This window comes from Felis catus, chromosome B2 (genome assembly GCF_018350175.1).
Source record: "Felis catus isolate Fca126 chromosome B2, F.catus_Fca126_mat1.0, whole genome shotgun sequence".
Taxonomy (NCBI): Eukaryota; Metazoa; Chordata; class Mammalia; order Carnivora; family Felidae; genus Felis; species Felis catus.
Genome location: NC_058372.1, coordinates 83,887,898 through 83,913,847, shown reverse-complemented (window position 1 = coordinate 83,913,847; position 25,950 = coordinate 83,887,898). Strand labels below are relative to the sequence as shown.

Genomic DNA, 25,950 nt, shown 5'->3' with positions numbered 1-25,950 from the left:
AGGGATTTTGGTTGTGGGCAGCAAACATAGCTCTAGCTAATAAAAAGAGAAAATAAATTTGTTGAAAGAATGTTGGATAGCTCACAGAATTAGCTGGCAGGATGGAAGAGCTGCTAGGAAAATGGGCAGAAAACAACAGAAGCTTTGTAGGAGGAATCACAGCCAAGATTGCGCTGAAGAAATGCACTTGTGTGGATGCCCCATAGGTACCACTGGTGCCATTGTACAGATTTGCTGCTAGATACAACAGTGCTACACACCCCAGAAAATGATAGATCATAAATCTGAAGGACATTAATCCAAATACAGATCACTGGTAACTATCAGAAAGAATACAAAACGAACAGATGAGAAACAAAAGATCATATCTTTCAGTGATACATAGGAATGCAATAAAGCCATTCATTATTTGAGATTAAGTGGGAAGGGTATTAAGAGACATTTGATTAGTATGCCATCTTCATCCAATATCTTTCATTATAGTTAATTATCAGTTGTATGAGTCACTTATCTTTCCTGTGATTGATTCTTTATCTCTATAATGAAGGCAATAATATCTACATGAGGATGTCAGGAGGAAAAACCAAGTAATATACACAAGACATTTAGAGTAGTATCCAGCATATAGTATTTACCTTACAGGTGTTTGTTAACTAGCAGTAGTAATACTGAGGTAGAATCAACATTAGAGCCATTTCAAATTTGAAGAAAATAAATACAAATATGTAAATACAGAGAGAAGAGAGTATTGGGGGAATTGTTACTAAAATTGATTTTAAAATTGCCATTGGAACAACTTGGTCAATTGGGTGTCTCCCACTTTTCATCTTATATTAAACAATTAAACCATAATAATTTAGTGTTTTCTGCAGAGTGTATACTCAGATTAACATTTCTTTATAAAAAAATAGTTGATATTCTGGGAATAAAGGAAAATGTTTGTTTAAGCATATTTAGTAGAAACAGAGCCAACAGTATATTTAATGACAAAATATTAGCAACAGTCCATTAAAGTGAGAAATAAGATGCCAGTATCATCACTACCTGAGTTCCTAGTTAATGTAATTATACAAAGTAACACATACATGAGATACTTGAATGGTAGAAAAAATTTGCTCTTGCAAAAAACATGACGGTCTATCTCAAAATAATAGTAGAATTAATAAACCAAACAAATTTTAAAAATTAGGTCTAATTAAAGAGTTCTAAAATGTTATTGAGTATATCATATGCAAACAAAAAACCCCACAAGAACAATAACAACAACAAAAAACAAAACTTGATGGCTTTCTTATTCTTTCACATAATCTATAACTACTAGAAAATACAATGGAAATATATGATAAAAAATATCATGCAAAATAAAAGGCAAATTTGATTCACAGTAGTAGCAAAACCTATGAGGTTACTATGGATTAATGTGACAAGGATGTATAAAACCTAAGTGGAGGAAAAAAAATAAAACTTTCTTAAAGATGTCAAATAGGTGAAAATTGGTTTTCCTGGATGATCAGCTTTTACTTTCATTCTTAATTCTCCTTAGTTGTTAATTCTCCTCCAAATTAGTTAATAGGTTCAAAAGAATGCCAGCCAAATTCATGTTTGAAAATTGTACTTGACCTACTGATTCTATACTGGTTTTTATTTAATTTTTGTTCATTTGTTTTCTTTTATTTTTGTTTTTTGGTTTTTTTTCCTTAAACAGGGTTTCTCAAATAAGGTATTTCTGACATTTTGATTAAAATATTTTTTTTGTTCAATGGCAGTCTTTCATTTATTGGAATTTATCAACATCTCTGGCCTTCACTTAGTAAATTCAAGTGGCATACCTTCAGCCATTGTGACACCTTAACACACTCCCGTACCTTCCAAATATTTCCTAGCGACATGAAACAACATGGTATTGAGAATTAGTGGTGTAGAAAATATCAAAGCACACTGTAAAGCCAAATGAGCAAAACATTGTAGTGTATATGTGGAAATAGACAAATATGTCTGTAAAACAGAATAAGAAGCATGAAATATGTTTTTGTATATATACAAATTTGTGCGTTGTAAGTATGATTTTAAAATCATTGAGGAGAAAAAATAGCCTGCATATTGAATAGTGTCAGAAACAAAATCCACTTCTAAATAACACATGGGTCAAAAAAAATCTCAAGATACATTTTAAAATATCTTGAACTAAATGAAAATACAACTTATCAAAAGTTGTGAGATGCAGTGAAAGCAGTAAGTAGAAGGAAATATATGCCACTAAATAAATATCTTAGAAAAGAAGAAAGATCTAAGTCAATAACCTATGTTTCCAGCTTAAAAAACTAGATAAAGATTGCACAGTAAAAGGATAATAATAAAGCAAATTAGATACTATGAATAACTCAATGCCTACACATTTTATAACCTAGATGAAATAGATCAATTCCTTGAAATACTTAATCTGCCAAATTCACCCAAGAAGAAATATACATTCTGAATAGGCCTACATCTATTAATGAAATTGAATCAATAATCAGCAATCTCTAAAAATAGAAAGCACCAGGCCAGTGAATTCTACCAAACATTTAAGAAATAATCTATACCAATTCTTTGAAAACTCAGAAGATAGAAGCAGAAGGAATACAACCTAATTTATTCTAAAAGACCAGTATTACCCTAATACCAAGACCAGAAAAAGACATTATAGGAAAAGAAAACTAAAACCAATAACTTTCCTGAACACGGATACAAAAATAGTAAACAAAATATTAGCAAATCTAATCTAACAATGTATAAAAAGCATTATACAACATGACAAAGTGAGATTTACCTCAGGTATGCAAGGCTGGTTCAACACTCAAAAACAAATTGATGTAATTCATCACATCAATAAGCTAAAAAAGAAAAATCACATGATTATATAAAAGGATTTTGGCAAAGTCCAGCAACCATTCATGATAAGAACTCTCATAAAGAAAGAGCAAAATAAACTAAAGTAATCCAGATTGACAATGAAAAGTAGATGACATAGAGAATAAGATTATCTATGTAGAAAACCCAAAAGAATTGACGAAAAGAGAAGAGAAGGGAAGGGAAGGGAAGGGAAGGGAAGGCAGGCAAGGCAAGGCAAGGCAAGGCAAGGGAAGGCAAGGGAAGGCAAGGCAAGGCAAGGGAAGGCAAGGGAAGGGAAGGGAAGGCAAGGGAAGGGAAGGGAAGGCAAGGGAAGGCAAGGCAAGGCAAGGCAAGGCAAGGGAAGGCAAGGAGAAAGAAAAGAAAAGAGTAGAAAAGAAAAGAAAAGAGTAGAAAAGAAGAGAAAAGAAAAGAAAAGAAGAGAAAGAAAAGAAAAGAAAAGAAAAGAAAAGAAAAGAAAAGAAAAGAAAAGGTCTCCTGGAGTTAATATGTGATCATAACAAGGTTGCAAGACACAAGGTAACATATGAAACTCTTTTACACAAAGAATGGGCCTTTCTCAATGCACTGCTTTTGCACTAGCCCCTAGAGTGGTTGGACTTCCTATGGTGAGAACAAATCTCTGAGTTCTGTAAATTTGGAGGCAACTGACCAGTGCCCCTGTGTGCATGACTGTATCTCAGGAAGGGAATCAGCAGCACAGAAGTTTTCCCAGTCATGAATTTTTACACAGATATAAATTTGGAGATTTAAAGAAATTCTGGAAGGACTGTTACCATTAAGGGACCAGAGAAGTTTATAGTAGAGTCATGGATGGATCATTCTTAGTCCATTCTTGGAGTTCTTTCCTGGGAACTTTGACAGTTTACCTCAAAGACGATCTGGTTTTGTTCATGATCCTTGGGAGCATTCTAAACTGATCCCCACTTCAACAAAACCTCATTACCTCATTTCATACAGAACCTTCTGACTGAGCTGGGTCCAAGGCTAGCTTCTTCTGTGACTATTTCTAACCCTCAAGGGAGCACTAGAACTGCTTTGCACAGACAGATTTCATGGCCATGCTGAAACTCCGAAGAACAGCCACGCGCTTCATTTCATAGATATTTGTAAAGTTTCTTCACACTGTATGAAGACAAGAGTGAGGTTTGTGCTGTTGACCTTGCAACTGGGGCCCACATTAGTACTAGCAGTAAACCTAGGAGCATGACTTGGGTCTCTTGCTCCCCAGGCCTGTCCATTTTGTAGTTTTTGAATACTTTCCTTTTCAAAGCTAATCCATATTCACCCTGTATTCACAAAATAGGGAGAATGAAAGGGTTGTTTTAAAATTGCAGTTTGAACTTTAAAAGATTTTTCCATAATGGATCCTCTGCTTCCTGTCTGGATCTAATTTCAAAATGTAAACAAAAATGGCTATTGCAATTCTGGAGTATTAATAATTTGGTAAATACTGTGCTTAATTTTTTCCCTATCTTTTTAGCAGAACAATTTGAATAGATAATAGGTGCATTGCTCTCTTCAAGAAAATGTAATGAGAGGTCAGGTAGAACTTCTCTACTAAAATGTAAAAACATGAAGAAAAAAACAAGTATGTTTTAAGGTTTTCATTTTGAGTTTTTTGTTTTCATTTGTTTTTTTTCCCTGTTTTTTTTTTCAATGAATAAATACTATCAACGTGCAATTTATTATTTTTTCTTCCTGAACTAAATTTGCTCAGAAAAACTTTAGCTTGGGAAACTTCCATTATCTGTACTCAGGGACTCAATCTATTCCCAAAGGAGTATCTATGGGAGGTAAGGTTAATGTCTGATTTCAGGTTGCTTGCTGCTTTTAACTCAATGCAGAATCAAGCCATAGTAAAGATTAAAACAATGCTTTACATTCCCTATAAGTTCATGGATTTCATCCAATATAAACTAATAGTTTTTGTTTCCTTTTTTAAAAGTAACAATGGGGAAGAAGTAAACTTGGCACTTTTTCTACTTACAGAAAGTAATCCCCTTATAAAATTTTCCAATTCACAATTTAAGGTGGTCAGCTGCAGCAAACCTTTTATTTCTTCAAAATGCTGCTTCTGGCAACAGAATTTCATGTTCTCTTCTTTAGGGACAGGAACACTTTTACCTTTCAACTGTAATTTCATTTGCCCTGATGAGGACACAAAATTCAGTGCAACTGTCGAATAGTGTTCTTCTAGCTAGTCCCTACATCTCCATTTCATGATGACCTTTTTATTTGTTAACAATTTTATATATTCACCAGTGATGTATCCTTTATTCCTAGAATTTCCCTCCCTTTACAGCTTCTAATACAACTGAAGATTTAGAAAATTTTGCACAAAGTCTTTCACAGTGAAGATGCTGCACAGCTGTTTCACAGTTGTGCCAAACAGTTTCATCATGAGTAATGCCACAGTTAAAATCCTTATTCCCAACACCACTGGAAATGAGGCCTGTAAAGTACTCTCACTCACTTTCCTTTTAGCAGTCAATTCCTGGGTTGCCAAAGTTTTCAATGGTAAAATTATTCCCATTGTAAATTCTGTCTTAAATTGCTTCAGGTAATCTCCAAGAACCTCCCTGACTTGGTGGTGCCTAAAGTTTTCTTAATATCCTTCCATATATCTCCATCATTTTTCTTTTTACTCATGTTTACCTCAGCGTCATCTACTTCATTTTCTTCAGAGAGATTCAGAATTTCAATCAATCCTTTGTGCCTCACACCAGATTCTTTAATTGAACCTTTCCACCCCAGTTTCATGTTCCACTCATTGAGGAAAATCGGCTTTCCTTTGTGGCTGCTGCTGGAAACCTTGCCTTCCACTTCCTTCAGCTCAATGACCTTGAATTCTCCACAACAATGTCCATCAGGACTTCACAGAGCTTCCCCTTGGGCCAGCTGATGATGACCCATTCTGTCCAGTGCCAGATATTCATGTTGGTCCAACCTCCTGCTCCTGCACAATCCAGGATGAGTCCTCTTGGACCTATTTGGCCATGTCTGCATGGACACCATACCTCTTTCAGGCTCAACATATGATCTATCCTTGAGAATATTCCATGTACCCTTGAGAAGAATGTGTGTTTTGTTGATTTTGGATGGAATATTCTGTGTATGCCTGTTAGGTCCATCTAGTCTAATGCATAGTTTAAGTTTAATGTTTCCATATAGATTTTCTGTTGGGATGATCAATCAGTTATTGAAAGTGGGATATCAAAGTTCCCTACTATTTTTGTTATGCTGTTTCTTTCTCCCCAGATCTGTTGCTTTTGCTTTATATATTTAGACAGTCTGATGTTGGGTGCATAAAATATTTAGAAATGTTATATCCTTTTGTTAGAATGACCTCTTTACCAATATATAATGATCTTCTTTGTTTCTTATTACAAACTTTGTCTTAAAGTCTATTTTGTCTAAGTATAGTTACCCATGCCCTCTCTGGGTTTCCATTTGCATGGCATATCTATTTCCATCCCATCACTTTCAGTCTGTGTATTCTTAATGCTGAAATGGATTTCCTATAGGCAACATATAGTTGGGTGCTATTTTGTTTACCCATTCAGTCTTTCTTCGTCTTTTGATTGGAGAATTTAGTCCATTTACATTTAAAGCAATTATTGATAGGTATGGATTTACTGTCACCATTTTGTTATTTTGTGCCTGTTTTGTAATTCCTTTTTTCTTCCCTTTTCTCTTGCTTTCTTCTTCGTGATATGATGATATTCTATATGATGATATTCTATTCTAGATTCCCTTCTCTTTATCTTTTGTGTTCCTACTATAGATTTTTGCTTTGTGGTTACCATGAGGTTTACATAAAACATCCTTTACTTATTTTTTTAAATTGAAGTATAATTGACATATACTATATTAGTTTCAGGTGTACAACACAGTGATTTGACACTTATATACATTATGAAATGTTAACTGTAGGTACGGTTACCATCTGCCACCATACAAAGTTATAACAATATTATTGATTATATTCCCTATGCTGTGCTTTTCATTTCCATGACTTATTTATTTTATAACCGCAAGTTTTTACCTCTTAATTCCCTTCACCTATTTCAACAATTCCTCTACCCATCTCCCTTCTGGCAACCACTAGTTTATTCTCTATATTTAAACATCTTATATTTATAACAGTCTAGTTTAAGTTAACTTTGAATACATACTAAAGCTCTACATTTTAACTCTCTCACTGCCCCTCCACACATAGTTAATGGTTTTGATGTTATAATTTACATCTTTTTTACCTTGTGTATCCATTAACAAATTATTGTGGCTATATATTTTTAAAACTCTTGTCTCTTAGTTCTCATACAAAGTGGTGATTCATTTATTCTATCAAAATTTTAAGCAGAATCCATTTTATTTTCCCAGGAAAATAATTGAGCACAATTAAATAATGTAATTGTTCAGCTTTCACCTGAACATTTATATAGATCATTTAAATATTTTATTGAGTAAATCATTTTGCAAGATTAGAGAACTATTATTTCTGATCAATATACATTGAACTACTAAGTATGACTGTTCTGTACTCAATGATATGTCTAAACATGGACTCTGTAACTTGCAGCGTTTTAAGGTATTTCTTTAATTCTTAAAATTCTTTTTCTTTTTTTAAATTTTTTTTATAATGTTAATTCATTTTTGAGAGACAGAAGAGACAGAGCATGAGCAGGGGAGGAGCAGAGAGGGGGAGACATAGAATCCAAAGCAGGCTCCTGGCTCTGAGCTATCTGCACACAGCCCAAAGCGGGGCTTGAACTCAAAAACCATGAGATCATGACCTGAGCCAAAATCGGACGCTCAACCAACTGAGTCACCCAGGTGTCCCTATTTTTCATAACAAACTATTGTTGAGAGATTTAGCTATAAAGTTGAGATGTTGAAATTATCATTGGGATTATAATGGACTGAGTATGATTCTGAAAAAGGTGATATTTCATGCTGAACCACCCACAATAATGCAGGGCCCTTTGGAAAAAAGCAGCTTGTATTTGCAGGGCAGTTTCCCAGGTTGGATTTCCACTCTGTGACTCAGGATTCTTGATAAAGATAACTTTCCAATGTGGGAGAGTAGAACAGAAAACATTTTTTAAATAACATGTCCTAACAAATTGAGTTAACTGAATTACATGCCTCATCTTTCTTTTTCAAATCAATTTTAGATTTATTTCTTTGCAGAATCCTAGACTGTGCTTAGGTGTTTCTCAAGATCATGCAGAGATCTTGATGAAGAACTTGGACTCCAAGGTCATTTAGAACCTGGCCTAAGTCCTGATAATATCATTTAACTGGTTTATGAGTTCAGGAAAGTTACATAACTTCCTAAGCCTCATGTATGTAATTGAGATAATAGATAGTATCTGCCTCATGGGATTGTAGTGAGAATTAAATAAGAATTTGCATATAAATGTTTATCTCATGCCTGACACATAGAAAAGACTGGATAAATGTTAAAATTATTATTTACTTGATAATACAACTTTCTTCAGTGGTTTCCCTAGAGATGTTGCAAGTAAAATCAAACTGAACCCATACTTCTAGAATTCAAAGTCAATTCCACATACTCATGTCTACACAAAGCTACTGATAGAACTGTATTCCAAAGTTGCAATTCAAAATCCACTTTGTTGTGTACATGACAATGTACACAAATCTATACAAATGTGTTTCCACAGTCCTACTTTCCAGATGTGTTTAGCTTCTGTAATACATATACACATAAACTTAGATTTTGTTGCAAGATAGACTACACATGCAGCATGATTCAAGAGTCAATCAAAGTAGGTGGCTTCTGAGAAAGCTAAGTACAAATGGACTGTATTTCATTGTGGAGTTATGCTAGAGAGTTTAGGAAGACTAAGTCTTGATGTATTAAACCTCTGCATTGCTCTTTTTAGTTCCCAGTTTCAAGGCAGATCCAGATGGGAATATCAAATAAGAAGTGTCCATTCTATGTGTGAGACCCTTCACTGTACAAAGATATTTGTTCTTGAGAGAATAAACTGGCCTTATTCTATATCTCTTGTACATTACATGTGTTCGTTTCTAAAAAGGACTAACAAAACCTGGCTGCAAAACATAATTATAAATGGTAATCATTACATTTTCATCATATTTATGCAATAAATAAGTCTGTCAAAACTAGAGTCTGGGATTTGTAGTATGCTTCCCTCCTGTACTAATATAATTTATTTTGCTCCTCTGCTAATGAGCCTGGCTTTAGATAGGCATGAACATCAGTCTCAAATAAAAATTAAAAGTCAGTATATTACATTTCTCCTTCTGTTCCTTCTGCATATTACATTGCTCCATAAGCTCATTGATGCTGGAATTCTATCTCTCCTTCGGCACAATTTTCCTCTGTGGTATGATGCTATGAATATTTATGGTACAATAAAAATAATATAATAATAGGCATTTCCTAAACTTGGGCTGCATATATCTTCAGACAGGAGCTGGGAGGGCTATATCTGTTACCTCCCACTGGAGAAGATCTTTATGTCCTGTGAAATAGCTGGCTGTCCCAAAGACCTTCACTTCCATGTGAGTTAAATGGCTTCTGTACTGAAAAATTCTGAGAGGAGTTTTTTCTTCTTCCATATATAGTTTTGACTATCATCATCTCTGAAACATTGCCAGATTTTTCTTACATTGAGTAGGCTTCAATTGATATCCTTATTCATCCTTCCTATGTCAACTACTACAATTCATTCTTTTATAGCCACCTTAAATCTTTAGTCTCTAAAATTCCAGGGTCCAGAATACACTGAGCAGACTATTATCTTGCTCAGTGAAGCGGGACTGCTTTACCCTCACTCCTCCTCCATCACCTTAACTGACTGGATTTCTTTTCATTTATAAATTTAACTCAAATTGTTTTCTTTTTTCAAATATTTGCCAAACTTTCTCATTCCAGCCTATTTCCTCAGCCTGATATCTGCTTAGCTGCACATAAGGCTCCTAATTTTGTGACTTTCAACATTGCCACATATCAGTTTCCCATTTATTCTCTGCCACCATTCCTCTTATCTAGTTTATGAATATGGTAGGAATTTATTCCATTTCCCATTAATGATTACTGAAGAAGTCAGAGTTTCTTATCCTATCAGCTATTAAAGAAATTCTAAGGTTCACATCAAATGAACATCCTCATATTTTTTATTATAAAATTCCTGAGAATTGTTTTAAAGCTGTAAGATACCTCAGAAACACTTCTTCAACATTTGCTGTGTGTGTGTGTTTGTGTGTGTGTGTGTGTGTGTGTGTGTGTGTGTGAGAGAGAGAGAGAGACAGAGAGAGAGAGAGACTGTAGAAAAGACAGAGATGGAGACAGAGACAAAGATAGGGAGAGCATGCACTTTAATACATTTTTACAGGTAATGTTGGAAGATAATTCTTCATGGGTCTCTCACATTTCTGCAAGTCTTATGCCTTTGTTCTGGACTATTATTTCAAGGATGTTAGCATAGCAAATAGCCTCAGGAAATAGAGGTAGTTCTTTCCTCTGGAGCAAGAACAGTTGGTAGGTTGGTTGGTTAGTTGGTTGGTTGGTTGGGTTTTGGTGTTGGTGTTTTTGTTTTGTTTGGTTTTGTTTTATTGGTTGGTTGGTGGTTGGTTGGTTCATTGGATTTGTTGATTTTTGTTGTTGTCATTAATACTACTGTCCAGTACAACAAAAATATCTTTCCCTTTGGGTAAAAATCAGGCATACTTTCTACCTGGTAGAAAGGATTTGGTTTTTCTAACTCAGGTTTTCTCCTGGTATTGTAACCCAGTACATATATAGATATTACATGAACTTCTTTGTGCTCCCCTATGGGAACTGGAGCTTGAGGAACCAACATAAATACTGATATAACAGTCATAGGAAATAATAAAGTTCTTTGTTTCTTATCCAAGAGACTGACTGCCTGATTGATCATCTTCTCTGAGAATCCGTGAAAGAGAGGTAGAATAACTTATTAGGTAAAATCTCAAATCCCTCCATTTTTCTGAGAGATGGGATGCTGATGGAGACATGGCTTTCTCCAAGCAGAAAGATTAGGGTCTCACAGGCTTATTAATAGGGGTAGAGGAAAGTTCATGTATCATTAAGTGGGTTAAGTAGGATCTTCCACTTTATAATCCTTTAATTAAGAGGAATTGAAGAGATGGTTTCAGACCAAGCACTAGGAAGTAAGTATAAAGACAACTACTAAAATGATGCCCAGGGTGTTGCTAATTCTCTTGTAAGAGGTGAAACTGCCCCCCCCCCCCCCCCCCCCAGTGATCATCCTCAGATCTTTGGCTTTGCAACAACTGGTACTAAAATTTTTCCTGGGGGTTGATGACAGAAAGGTCCACCACTTTTCATTCAAATGAGATGTGCCAAGGGAAAATAGAGGGAAATTTATGACCTCTGTGGGCAGAAATCAGGCAAAGGATTAGAGTTTTTGTTAGTTGATTTGGGAGATGAGACATGAGGAATATAATGCTTAACTTGGGGCACATACTGCCTGTTAACAAAGAATGGCCATAGATGAGTTGTCTTATGGCTTAGAGGTTTCTGTGACATAGCATGCCAACCCTAGATCTTTTCAGAGATGACAGTAATGGCCTCAGGGTTTTTTTTGCAGTGGGTCCTGGCTACTTTGAGGGAGTTTTGTCCCTTTAAAGGATATTTCCTTGGGAAAGACAAACTCTTCTGAGAAACCATGGATGAGGCATTGACTAATATTGGGGTTCTTACTTCCCTGAATTAGCTTTACAGTGCTGATGGAAATGGCCCACTAACGAATGAGAATGGACCCAAGAAAATCTAGATAAATTTGTTTAGCAAGTTATGCCACCGTGAAAAACTCCCTTAGGCTTCATGTTGAAACTCTGCAAGAACTTACTAGTTGTTATTTTGATAATGTAACTGAAAATGCCCTAGATTAGAGTGAAATCTGTGAAGAAGAAGAAGAAGAAGAAGAAGAAGAAGAAGAAGAAGAAGGGGAAGAAGTGGTGGAGGAGGAGAAGGAGGAGAAAAAGGAACAGGAGGAGAAAGAGGGAGAGGAAGAGAAAGAGGAAGGGGAGGAGGGCAGCATTACTCTGTATATTAAATACAAATGAGCCAAAGGAAATGAATTGCGCAGCTTCAACCAGAAAGCAATGTGACAATGGCAGTTGAATGAAGGGGTCCCCAAACCTAAAATATCGGGTGTCAGGATGATCCTGCTGCTCATATAGGGCTTTGGGTGGACTGAAAATATTAGAGGTTCATTTGGTTGAGCTACATGCTGTCACCACTGTTCAAATTTGAAAGCAAGTGTGCCTTGCCTTCTAATTCCTCCAGGCTCTCTGATTCTTCTCTGTTCATCACCCTGACTTAAGCCACTTTGAGAAAGATGGTTTGAATGAGTTCTAGGTGTCCTTGAAACACAAGTAGAACTAAAGGCCATGTGCACCCATCTAGGTAAGCTGGAAAATTTGGGAAAAAAAGAAACTCAAACTTATATAATTCTTTTGGAGAAAGGTGCCCAACTCACAATCCTCTCTGGTTCCATAGGTGTAGGGGTATCCAGATTCAGGCAATAAAATTTAGGCTAGGTACACACTGGGGAAGAAGAGCTAATAAATTTTTGTGGATGAGACTCTTTGGGCCAATTCAACATACTATTAGGATTTCCACTGCTGAATGTACAGTAATGTATATTAATGTTTTATACACATTTATGTATATTAATCTGTGTGCTGTGAACACTTATAAAATCCAGAGTGGATTCTCCCAACCAGGGAGTGTTACATATAGAAAATTGCTAGTGGCACATATAAATCACTTCCCAATGTGTCTGCCTGTCCAACTCAGAGTGGTCCAACAAAAATATATATTTAATATAAGGAGGACAAATGGAAATCACAGCTTTGGTTAAATCTTAAAGTAGCAAGAGTAGGTTCCAATTAACACAACAAACCTATGGTCAGTGAAAAATGATAACAGGAGATAAAGCTTTACTTTAGATTATTGCTAACTGGATCCAGTTGTTGCTGCTATAGTCCTATAAAGGAATCCATTGCACAGAATGATAACACTTGGTGTTTTGTGTTGAACAATGCCAGTACCTTCTTTTCTGTCCCACTGGTACCCAAGGACCAAGACCAAAGTGCCTTCATATAGTAAGACCTTCAATATACATTTGCAGTACTCATCTATGAGTACGTAAGTTCCCCCTGCCATTTGCCACCAGGAGTTGGGCCAGGATAACACTAATGCCTCTACTTTCTAACGTCTGAAGTCTTCACTAAAAAGATGAGTTGGGGGTTGGCAAGTCAGAAGCCTTTATGTCAATGGCCTTGACTGCAGTGTTATTATATTTCTACCAACAAGAGTGGCTGATAAATTCCAACATAATTCAGAGGGCTACCAGCCATGGAGTATCTTGGGCCTATGTGAGTTTATATAAAAACTCTCAAACCTCCAGCAGTTAAGGAAAAACTACTGTCACTTTGCTATTCACCAAAGAGAGATCCAATAATTTATTGAACTCTTTGGGTATTTGAAGCAAGTGGGCATTCTACTTGGACCATTATATTGGCTAGACCACAAATAAGCATCCTTTGAATGGGGTCCAGACCAAAATGTATGCTGGAAGCTATCCAATGAGCTTTCCATGTTCTCTAAACTACTATCCTCTTGAAGCTGCAAGTGTCTCTGACTGACAGTTTTGCTGTCTGGAGTCTCTGGCAAAAGGAGGCACCCTACATTCAGAGATGTTTTTTGATATTTTGGGTTTGTTGCCTCCATGACATAGTTACCCCTTATGAAAAGCAGCAATCAGCTGCTGTAAGACTCTGCTTAAAACTGCACACTGATTCCTTGAAGGCTTTGTGACTTTCCAGCCTAATATTACCATTTGGGGTAGGGTTGACTTGGATTCAATGTGTAACAATGGCTAACAAGGAAGGGTCCAATAATCCTCACTCGTCAAATAGAAATGGTATATTCAAAAATAGTGCCTGCCTGGCCCCTATAGCATCTTTTCTTTATATGAAAAGAAAAAAAAATGTTAATCATCTCTCTGAGGAAATCTTTATCCTCCTCTCCACCAATTGAAGCAAAGCTGTTGGCTTTGGGACCTTGGATCCAACAGGATCCTTGATTCACGGAGGTTACCCTAAATGCCTAGGCCTTGTTCACTGATATTTCATCTAAACTGACACTTGGTGGTATCCACTGGACTGCTACAGCTGTACAACAGCAACACCAGCTATGCATAACTGAACATGGACATGATGGTTCAATTCAGTTAACCAATACACTCCTTGATGAAACTCATTTTATGTTTACTGCCTCTTGAGCTGTTGCCAGTAGTCTATATTATTTATTCTGGTGAACTACAGACTGGCAGATTAGAGACATCTCTTTAGGACTACAAACTGTGGAAACAAACCATACTGCTTATTGAACCATCTGGGCCAATCATGGAGATGCTTACAGTGATCGGTGAAGACCTGTTCTTTGATGAGACCAAGTGGAATTGGTATGCTGCATTGTCTAGAGTGTTCCTGTTCTTGTCTAGATTTGCCTCCTACCAGATATGGCAACATATCCATCGCCATACATTGAGCACAAAGTCAAGGAGTATAAGTTTAATTTTTTTAATGTTTATTTTTATTTTTTGAGAGAAAGAGAGACAGAGAGGGAAAGACGGAGGAACAAAGAGAGAGCGAGTCACAGAATCTGAAGCAGGCACCAGGCTCTGAGCTGTCAGCACAGAGCCTGATGTGGGGCTTGAACTCATGAACCATGAGATCATGACCTGAGCTGAAGTCTGAGGCTTAACCGACTGAACCACCCAGGCGTCCCAAGGACCATAAATTTATAATCTACAGTTTACCACAGCATGCCAGACGTATGAATATTACCATAAGTGGATGTGTTTGTCCTGTGGTAGGAGAAGCCACAGCAAATTGGGTGTTGCACTCACCTGTTCAAAGCATATTGACTAAACCAAACTATGGAGCCCTCTCAGGGGGATCAGCAATGCCTCACAGCTCTTGACATTTTTTTCAGATTACAGTTCCATATCTGATCAGCATAGTCTGACACATTACAACAGCTCTTTAAACTAGTCTATGTCACATGTTCAGCTTTATAGACCACTTACAGACTTATACTGGTGCATCTTTTATCTAAAGGTCACATGATGATGAGCTAATAATTAAGCGATTCAATGGACTTCCTATACTACATAAGAACCACAGGCATCTTGTATTGTAGAACATTGGAATACTCTCAAAAATTGACTTAAAAAGGTTTCTGGGCATATCTCCCTCAAGTCTTCCTCATTTACACACCTTAGTATATCACTTTGCCACCAAATAAAGCTGTGCTCAGAAATGGGTCATCTTTTTTCAGTCACTGCTTCCAAAAAGGATAAAATGATTAGATAGATTGATAGATAAATAGAAATAGATTATAGAGATAGAGATAAAGAGATAGAGATATAGAGATAGAGATGATAGAGATAGAGATAGAGATAGATAGAGATAGAGATAGAGATAGAGATAGAGATAGAGATAGATACAGATTTTGGAACTCCACCCTGACCATTATTGAGCATGGTACTTTTTACTTTCCCCTAATGTCAACTCTGGGATATCTTGGTTTGTACAAACTTTATTTAATTCTTATTCAACCACCTAGATTATCTTAGAAGAGTGGAATAGTTACATTATAAAGATAATGACCACTTGGTTGAGTACATTGCTTGTTAAGTTGCCGACAGTCGCCCATACTGGCCAAAGTAAGGGAAATAACAGAGCTTTATAATTTTAATTAAATTGTTCTTATAACTTTTGTACCTGTCCCTTCAAAATTAAAACTGTGACTGTCAAGAGGGGATGATTGAGAAAAGGTAAAGTTACAGCTACTGTAATGAGATACAAATATTTCAGGCACTGGAGGAGAGCAACAAACTGTCACTTGGGCAAGATCATCTTAGACCCTTGGAAAGACGGATGGCAAAGGAACATTAATATTTCTTTTTTCCTATAGACCACTCCTAGAGCCTTCTTCAAGAAAAATCCTCTTGTGTATCTTTCCCAAACTAATAAGCACTTAAATTTAATTGATTTCTGGGTCTGTAATTTCCTATAAGGAAGCTCTGGCCACCGTTTGATTGCCATTCATCTTAAAATTACCAAAAAGTCTATCAAAAGAGAAGGTGATAATCCTAGTCCCTATACTTCCCAGTAAAATTCTTGTAAACACCTTTAGTTATCTGTTTCATCCATATTTCCACTGCTGTAGCAGAGTGATTCTCTGGAATGGATGAAGGTTATCTGGCTGATGGTGTACATAAGACAGATTGGAGTAACTGTCCTCAAACATTACCTACAAAAACAATGACTAGACTGAAGTATTCAGACTGAATTGAGAAACCTGAGACCTACCAGATGGCTTGGAGGCCACACTGGGCAATGTCAACTTGTGATTTGGATGATATAGATTCCACTTTAGGAGCTCCAATAATTATAAATGGCTCCATCCTTTTAGGGACATCAAGAGTACTTTTGGGATTATAGGTCTTGTGTGGAAGCCAAGTATTACCTTATTTCTCTCCCATAAAATTATTATTGTCCTCTTAAGAGTAATCACAAGAGGTCTCCAAGTTAAAAAAACACTCCCAGTGGGTAATGTAACCCTTAAATGACTGTATTGTATCTCCAAAATGAGCTACACTTAGTTGCTTGGGGAGCCTTCTAGAGGGGTAACTGATTTGCTACTTATACCAATGTCATAGTTTTCCCTACAATCTGAGTCATAGTAGGAAAAATTAGAATTAGAAAATTGTATTAGACAAGGTGATATAAGTGCTTGCTTCAGAAGCACATATACTAAAATTGCAATGATACAGCGAAGATTAGCATAGCCCCTGCACAAGGATGACACACAAGTTCATGAAGGAAAAAGTGACACAAAATTTCTCTTCAATATTAGTTGAGGTGATCAAAGATACCACCTCAGTCCTGGAATGTATTCAGGTTAACCTTAACTCAGTGGCCAGGCTTGTTATAGATGATATTGGCCATAAATTTTCTTCTTGCAGGGCAAGGTAGAGTCTGTGTGATCACTGATATATCCTACTATACCTGGATTAGTGCCTTGATCCAGATGGGAAGGTCAAGGTGGAAACTTAAGGAGAAATACACCTGGATTTCTAAGGTAGATCGAGATGGTTTATAAGATTTGCTCACATGATTGGGTCTGGAACATTTGATGTTAATATTGAATATTGCCTTATCCTGCTGCTCAGAGTCCTATTGATAGTAACCTTATTAAATATAGTATGAGACAAATTTAAGAGATTTGGTCCTAATCTCTATGAGTCATTGATCAATGCACCTGACAGAGTGGTGTACTAATAGGAAACTTTTCCAGTAGTCAAAAGAGTGTTGAATCAAGGGGTAAGTATAGTTGGAAGACAATTCTCCATGGGTCCTGCATGTTTACAGTTCAATACAACAAAGATATTGTTTCTCTTTAGGGCAAAGATCAGTCAGGTTTACTGCCCATTATAAAAGATTCATTATTCCTATGGTTGGAATTCTACTCCTATAATACAACCACTATGTGTGAGCAGGCATTTCACCCTTTTAGCATTGCCCTGTGGGACACCAGCATAAAATGCCAATATTCTGACTACTACCATTGCTGTGAGTAATAAAATTCTTTGTGTCTTATTCAGGGGTGTCATGTCTTCTGCCATCACCCATGGAACTGTAGCAAGCTAACTTGGCACATAGGTAGGGTAAAGTTTCAGACCCTTCTAAGTTCTTGACAGCTGTATGACCAGTGCCTACTAATTATGATTTCAGTTACATTAAGAAGAGTGAATTTTAGCCTATAGATCTTGTAGCAAAAATTTTCCAAGGATACTAGACTTTAAAATAGTTAAGTAAATAAATGAATGTGGTTATCTAGAAGGTTATTCTGTATGTCCTGAGGGGAACTCTGGTTTCCATTAAGAGGATTTATGTTAATAATTTGGAGAAACTTACACAAAATATGGAAAATGCCCAATGACACAAATTGTTCTTTGATGTTTGCAGATAGTTTGAAGTCTATGGATTTTTTATTTGAGAGCCCTTGCTCTAAAAGAACCTACTCCTCTGGAGTAGCGGATGAGTATGCTTCTTCTGGGCCAAGCTTCTGGCATCTCCTAGGAATAATCCAAATAGGTTACAATATCTTCTCACTGAATTCTAGGAAATACAACATACTGATAATCAGAACACTAGAATGCTTGGAGAAGATCTATTGCTATATAGATGGGTATGTATATATTGGTATATTATAGATATGGAGTCATATGACTCAGATAAATTCCAAGAAATAGAAAATCGTTACCCATTTGGAGTGACTTATATAACCATCCCTCTAGCATGAGTTGTTTAGCGAAACATAGCAAAGAATGGTCAGACAAACCTTAAGGAAATGTCTTCCTATAATTCCTTATTCTTACAACAAAATGGATCGACACTTGTAATGTTAAAGTTCCCTTCAGAAATTGTGAGGTAAAGATGTACTTGGAAAAAGTATTTAAAATTTTCTTCTTTGCGGGTATTAGAAAAAGGTACTGAGAGCAGGGAAAGGTTATTAGCTTGCTATTAGTCAATCCCTGCTGAGCACAGTAGAACATAAAATAGGAATAAAGAAAGGAAGTCAGCTCTCCAATCCCAGCTGCAGGCTGATGAATCAGTTAGTGATTAATTGTTGCTACTAGTAATTGAAATAATCATATTTCAGAAAGAGGGGAAAAAAGCATTTGATCTCTAAAATGCTTTTGCCTAAAAATGTAATTGCTGCAATATTATTGGATGTCTTAAAAAGAGACATAAAATTCTTAATGTAAAACTAAAATGACCATGATTCCCAAGATTGACCTAACATCTGGCATTAGGTTTTGAAAACCCTCCTCTGACTGTCAAAACACTAGCCCTCTTATTTTCTTATATACATTTCTTTTAAGTAAAGTTTGCCTTATAGAGAAGACAGCATAATGTAGAATGCAAAACAATAACAAACTAATACACATTGTCTTAATTCCAGTAAAGCCAGTGAGTTCACATTTACTCCCCCCAAAATGGTGCTTATATTTTTAAAGTAATGTTAATGCCTTAATCAACAGACTTTATCATGTTCCAAATTCTAAATGTGTATGGCCCTATGCCAAGGATCTGGGAAGTCACTGCCTTCAAGTAGTTTACTCCTTAATTGTGAAGATATAGCATGTACTTAAAGTGTTACCAATCAGTATGGTGCAGATGAGTGCTATAGAAAGATTTCATGAAGTTATAAATTTGCATTTGGTGAGTACTTAACAAATTCAGGCCTTCTAGAAAGTTTTTTTTTTTTTTTCAAAACTAATCTCCACAATCATCCTGAGATGAAAGTATCATACCTATTTTATTTTATTTTACTTTACTTTATTTTATTAAGTTTATTTATTTACTTTGAGAGAGAGAGAAAGAGAGAGAGAAAGAGAGAAAGCAAGGGAGAGACAAAGAGAGGAAGAGAGAGAGAATCCCAAGCAGGCTCCACACTGTCAGCAAGTCAGAAGTCAGAAGTCTTCCTGAGGAAATGACACTTGAGTAGATAAGGAAGTTAGCCAACCAAATGGATAACAGTGATGGGCCATGAATATCAGAGAAAACTTCATTCCCAAACACTTCATAATATGTTTTAAGCGACATATCCAAAATCAAATTCACCATCCCACCTATATTGGCATCATTATAGAAAGCCCTTCTCACTACCTCTTCTTTTGTCTGTATTACCATTTACCTTTAAAAATCAATTCATGGAGCGCCTAGGTGGGACAGTCGATTAAACCTCTCATTTAGGCTCAGGTCATGATCTCATGGTCTGTGAGCTCAAGCCCTGCATTAGGCTCTGTGCTGACAGCTCAGAGCCTGGAGCCTGCTTCAGATTCTGTGTCTTCCTCTCTCTCTTCCCCTCCCCCACTCATTCTCTCTCTGTCTCTCTCTCTCTCTCTCTCTCTCTCTTCTCTCACCTCAAAAAGAAATAAACATTATTTTTTTTAAATCAATTCAGAAGCCATCTTCTCCACAAAGACCTACCTAACCTCTTTCATCCAACCTACCATTCTCTTCTAGGTCATTATGGTCACATGCATTTTCCTTTTGTAAGAGCAACAAATAAATGATGTGGCTTTTTTTCCCTCTAGCCTAATCCTCACACCGTTAAACTTAAAGCTCGTTTTGACCTCTGTAACCTCATAATATTCATCTTTCGGCGAAATGGCAGTGCTTTCTTGCCTCTAGTTACACTGTGCCCACCATCCTTTCTTTTATCCTTCTATTTAATCTCCCACTGGATCCCAGCTTAAGCACATCACCAAAATTTAGATTAAATCAAGAAAAAAGTTTTTGACCAATGGCTGCCTAATCTGTCACTGAAAAGTAGCAACAACATAAAGCTTTTATCAACCAGAAAATGTACCGTGCTTCCTTTGGGAAGGCAAACAAGACAGCAGACACAGAAGCCTCGCTCAAAGGAGGAAAAAGAAACTGAAGGATTTTAAGAGTAACACCTGTCAAATGGAGCAGTAATGTGTACTGTTTGACAAAATAGGCTGGTGACTGTCAAAATAAATAATAAACCTTCCAGCTCTGACTAATGACTGAACTACACTGGAAGACTTGAGGGAAGCATCCAACAAAATGCAAAATTGAGAGGAAAATTGGAACGGTCGGCACAGCCTCCTAGCAGCTCAATTTGAAATAATTTTGGAAAAACTCAAACCATTCACCAGGTTTCATGGCAGAGGGGGAAGTTCCAACAACTCTTCTGACCGAGCATTCCACTTTCGTTAGGAAATCACATCTCTTCTGATGGAGTGCCAAGAAGTTGCTCTCTGCTTTTTCAATACAGAAACAATCCTGCCGTGACTGTGGCATTCTCTGTGCAGACTTTCAGCTGACTGCCAATAATATCATCAGGAAGAGCAGCCAGAGCTGGACCCCTTTGTATGCAGAGTGGGGGCAAACAGCAGAAAAGGCAGGGATCCAAAGAAAGTCCATTTTAATACCTTTTCACTTGCATTGCTTCCCACTCAAAGCACCTATTTTCCTTTTCCCATAGCTCCTTAGAGGGGTCATCTTATTTTCCCTTTCCAGCAAGCAAGATTTTCTAACATGATTATGAAGAAAACCGCCCGAGTGCCTGCTCATAATGTTCTGACCCTTACCAGGGGCAGTTTCATTTCAACAAATTGTTTCTTTAGAGACCCCAAAAAGCTTTGATAAGTTCCTGCTCTAAAATTCAATAATAAATCACAAGTGGAAGAATATATCGTTAGTGGAGGAATTTTAAGCATCTCAAAAATATAGTTCTGCAAAAGCTGTCTTGCTTCAGAAATTATCCACTTATGTGTCAAGTTCTAAGTGGCAGAGGTGAGGACTGGTTTGTCCCTCTGCATGACTCCTTTAATTGTGCTTTTGTTCTCAGGAGAAGCTATTCTTTGGGCTCCCTAAGTCAAGGTGTTAGAGAAAAGAGAAAAAACACTAAACAGAATATCTGTTTCTAAGGAGGGGCCCGTCTAGATATCATTTAGCCTACAGTAACATGGCTTGCTTTCTCACTTTATTTTATTTATTTATGTTCTTTCATTATTTATTTCTCCTTCATCTCTTTGATGCATTATATTGTCTTGACTCTGTTCCAGATATGTTTTTCACAAGGATTTGATTCTGTCATAAGTAAATAGTTTTGAGACGCAAAATAAGCAAAATATCAAACCAAAAAACATACATTTAATATTTGTTCATTTCTAACCAAACATAACTGCAAAAACTTGTAATTACAAAAAAACATCGTAACCCTTTTGTTTGTTGGTTGGTTTTAAGCATGTCTTGGAGAGTTGTTCTAGTCTAAAACTGCATTTCTACACAATTTTGATTGCAATATTGATTAAAGCAAAAATATATCACGACATATTGATATATTGCAATACTGATTAAAGCAAAATATATCACAACATATTCAGATTGCATAATGGATATCTGAACTCAGGACCATTCCAGATATATGGGTAGCAAGTAGCTGTCTACATGTGTCATAACTGACATAAAAAGTTGGTTCCTTCAAATATCCATGACTCATAAATGGACAGGAATTAGGATGCCCTTGCTTCCTACCCAGTGATTTCAACATTCTAGGATAATTTGATTCACCAGCACATTTGGTTGATCCACCCTACTCTGATAGAGGATGATCCAACCCAGTCACCATCATGTCCAATGTATCCTGTACTTCTTGTAGCAATTATTCTGCTTGGCAGGACACTCTTCTCTAAAGCCTTCTCTGCTCATTATTCTTGCTGCCTCTGCAGGGTCAGTAATGTGTCTGCCAGTAAAGTGTTGTCTCCTTCCATTTCCTATTCCCATAACCACAAGGAGTAGAAGCAGTTCCCCGGTTGAGGAAAGAGCATTTGTCCATTAATAACCACACTAGTCTAGCAGCCAAATCCCTTGTTGATGCTCTGGTCATTTTTAACGTGGACTACTATAACCACATTCTGTGCTGTCTCCAAGGCTTTATTCTTCATTCCAGTTTAAAATGATCTGCATTCTGCAGATCGAATCATTTTCTAGATGGATTTAACTTATCCCCATGGGAAGGAAGAGCCTGGGCTTGGCAACGTTGCATATAGGGTGCATGGTGTGGAATGGGGAGACATGTGTCTAACAGAGGCATTTAAATACACAGTATGATGAAGGAGACCCAGCTTCATACTTTGTTGTTTTAGGTTGGGGGGGGGGGTATTTCAAGGTTTTTTTTGCTTTTTGTTTTTTGCATTTCAGGAATCAGGAAATTGCAAATCTTATTACAAATTTATGGACTACATTTGACAAATTGTAGAAATTTGCTCTGCTTGTGTCTCACTTTATTATCAAGTATTGAAAAATATTTTGTGTAACTTTTGCAGGCTGAAAATGTCACCAAGGAGTACTGCCATGCCATTGTTTATGAACTTCTACTTTGAGGAAGCCAAATCAACAGAGAGAATTTTTAAGTTCCCTCAGCAATAGGTATATTGTCCAACATAATCTTCAGATAAGAGTAAAACTAAGGAATGTAAGATAATTATAGAGAAAGAATAACTGTTTGCTACCCTTGGAAACTCTGTTTAATTTCCTAGTATCCTAGACATTTTGAGGGCTTAGGTTTAGGAATTACTGAAGTCCTATAGGAAAGAGTTAATTCATTACCAAAGGTGAGCCATTTCCTGTCTGCTCAATTGTAGAATCAGACTAAGTACTATTTTATCAAAGGAACATTGGCTGTCACCCAGCGTTAATCATTTTCGGAACAATTATGATTTACTTTAGACATAAGGCTGATGTATCTCTATTTCCAGATTCCATTTTGGCAACTTTGAGCCTTACCTCATATGTAAGATTATTGCTGAAAACAGTGCTTCTCCAAATTGTCCTCCTTCATTCATTTTGTCTACCTTAAAAAAAAATACAATTAATTACATTTCAGCTAGCAAGCCTATGTGACTGCCAATGCTAACTCAAACATTGTTTGCATATAATCCTACACAGATGTGGAGCCAATAGGGAGCTGGATGACTGTGTGCTTTTACACATCTTTTAGTTAAATTAAAAATCCAAAAGCTAAATCTTGTGTTCTGGGACAGCATGTGAATTTGACATTTCCTGGAGGTTATTAGAACCATAAACCAATGACTAGACTATATTCATCCATTTAAGTGGTTTGTGACTGAGAAAGACTAAATATTTACAAGGTCTTTCATCCTTGGACCCAATATAATGATTTCATCATTTTAATAGCTCTTTGCTCAAATGTGGTGGCATCCCACTTAAATTTTAGAGACATGCATTTCAAATAGTTTTGGTCTCATTAACCATTTGAGTAAGGCCCAAGAGTGACAAAATACACAGCAAGAGTTCAAGGCGTTGAAATCATGATTTTACTTTTGATTTATGTCTTCCCTCCTGATTCTTGCACTATTTACCAAACTTTCCTCAAAATGTTCAGATAAGAGGAGATATTTGTACACACACATTTGGTCAGAAGAAAATCACTAACCGATCTCAGGCATCGGCTTATAAATGCAGGGCTGTGCACACAAATGGGATCGGGCTCCCGAATGTGAATGAGCCAGGACAAAACCATCACAGCCACTATAGAAGCAATTGAAGCAATGTGCCCCACTGACAGCTGCCTGAGTGACTTTGTCGTGTATAGGAAAACACAGGATTATCCCACAAAACCCATCATCTAGTCATTTGCCTTTCCTTTTAAGAGTTCTAAAAATGCCTGAATGTTCTTTCTCTCAATATTTCCCTATCTATGTTCCTAAATCTTGCTGTTTTCTGGAAAGAAAAATGAGTTGGTTTTATTGGCTAATAATTATTTCCCCTCTTTCCTCTCATATATGCTGAAAACTTAATCTGGTTTATTTTCAACATAGAAATGTAGGAACAACATTAACTAGTTCCTTTTGCATTTGCCTCTATTAATCACAGGTTTTTCCCTTATACTAATACTCATTCTTTTGCATGAAAAAAAATAAAACATACCAACTGACATAGACATTATCAAAATAAATTTATGGTTACCTCCCCTAAAGTGCACAAAGGATATGATCTATTAGAACTTTTGTACTAAGACTTTTGGAATGCTCTGTTCATAGTAGTTGACCTCAACAATTATTTCATAAATCATTAACCTAAAGCACCTATCAAGAATGTTTTATAATACCTTGGTTGGATCATCTGTCAAGCAGTAGTTTTATGTCATGATGAGGTTAGAGTCAAAATGAAAGAAGTAAGGGATAAGAGGGTTTTTTTGTTGTTTATAATATGCTGATCTTTAATGAATGTTCAAAGAAAGTCATATACATGCAAAAGGGTAGTTTTTCTTTTTACCCCATAGCAGAGGGAAACACATACACACTCACATGTGATTAAATGTAATGTTTATAAAACAAATGCCATAATATGCTGGAAAGATATTAAGCTGTAATGTAAGTAAAACAAAACAAAGCAAATATTTAAAACAAAGCAAAAGCTCTCAGTGATGTGTTGGCTTTAATACTCAATTTCCTTATCTGTTATATGGGAACAACATCTGCTGTGTAATACTTTACAAACTTATGGAAAGCATAAAATGAAATGATGTGCTTGAAATAACTATAAAAATAAAAATCAACACGTAAGAAAATGATATTAATTCACCGATAGTGTTGGCAAGTGAGGATGCATGAACAAGACCGTGTCTGCCTTCTAAGAGCTCTCCTACATTGGAAGAATCAGACCCATAAAATGTAATGGGTAAAACAGTAGGGAGTGCTGAGCTGACTCGGAACACACCAGAAATCTATGTAAAAGAGACGACATTTAGACTTGATATTGGAGGTAAATAAAGGGCTCTTCAAGTGGAGAAGAACGACAACAATATTTCGAGCCGAGGGAACAATATATATACATACAGATAGGCGGGAAAACTCACAATGCATTCATTCATCAAGCTCATGGCTGAGATGGGGGAACAGGAAGGCAGTGAGGGAACAGTTCTTGAAGAAAAAACTGATACATCAGAGTCATTTACGTGTTAATTTCATGAGTCAAGCATTCATTGTCTAACTGATGGAAAGCTCTTGGATTTTTTTAAGTGAAAAATGTATAATATGATGCATATTTTTGAAAAAAATTAATCTCAAATTAATAGGCCACATGGACCTATTATGGAAAGAATTGGTAGACAGACTAGAGAGAAAAAAAATGGCTAGGCAGTTATTCAGAAAGAAAAGATAAACAGGGGTACATGGGTGGCTCAGTTGGTTGAATGACTGATTCTTAATTATGACTTAGGTCATGATCCCAGGGTCGTGGGATTGATCCCTGTGTCAGGCTCTGCACTGAACGTGGAGCCTGCTTGAGATTCTCTCTCTCTCTCTCTCTCTCTCTCTCTCTCTCTCTCTCTCTTTCTCTCCCCCTCTCTCTCTCCCTCTCCTTCTGCCC

The 25,950-nt window shown here is 36.5% G+C and overlaps 1 long non-coding RNA gene and 1 pseudogene across 2 annotated transcripts in view; one reads left to right on the top strand and one right to left on the bottom strand.

Annotated features, from left to right (window-relative positions):
• LOC123385470 overlaps positions 1-25,950 on the bottom strand; it is a 76,036-nt gene that overhangs the window by 11,993 nt on the left and 38,093 nt on the right. For both annotated transcript variants that reach the window (XR_006598045.1, XR_006598046.1), the window contains one exon: positions 23,344-23,411. This is a non-coding gene — a long non-coding RNA (uncharacterized LOC123385470). The remainder of the gene's footprint in view (positions 1-23,343; positions 23,412-25,950) is intronic.
• LOC111560623 lies at positions 16,744-16,858 on the top strand (annotated as a pseudogene).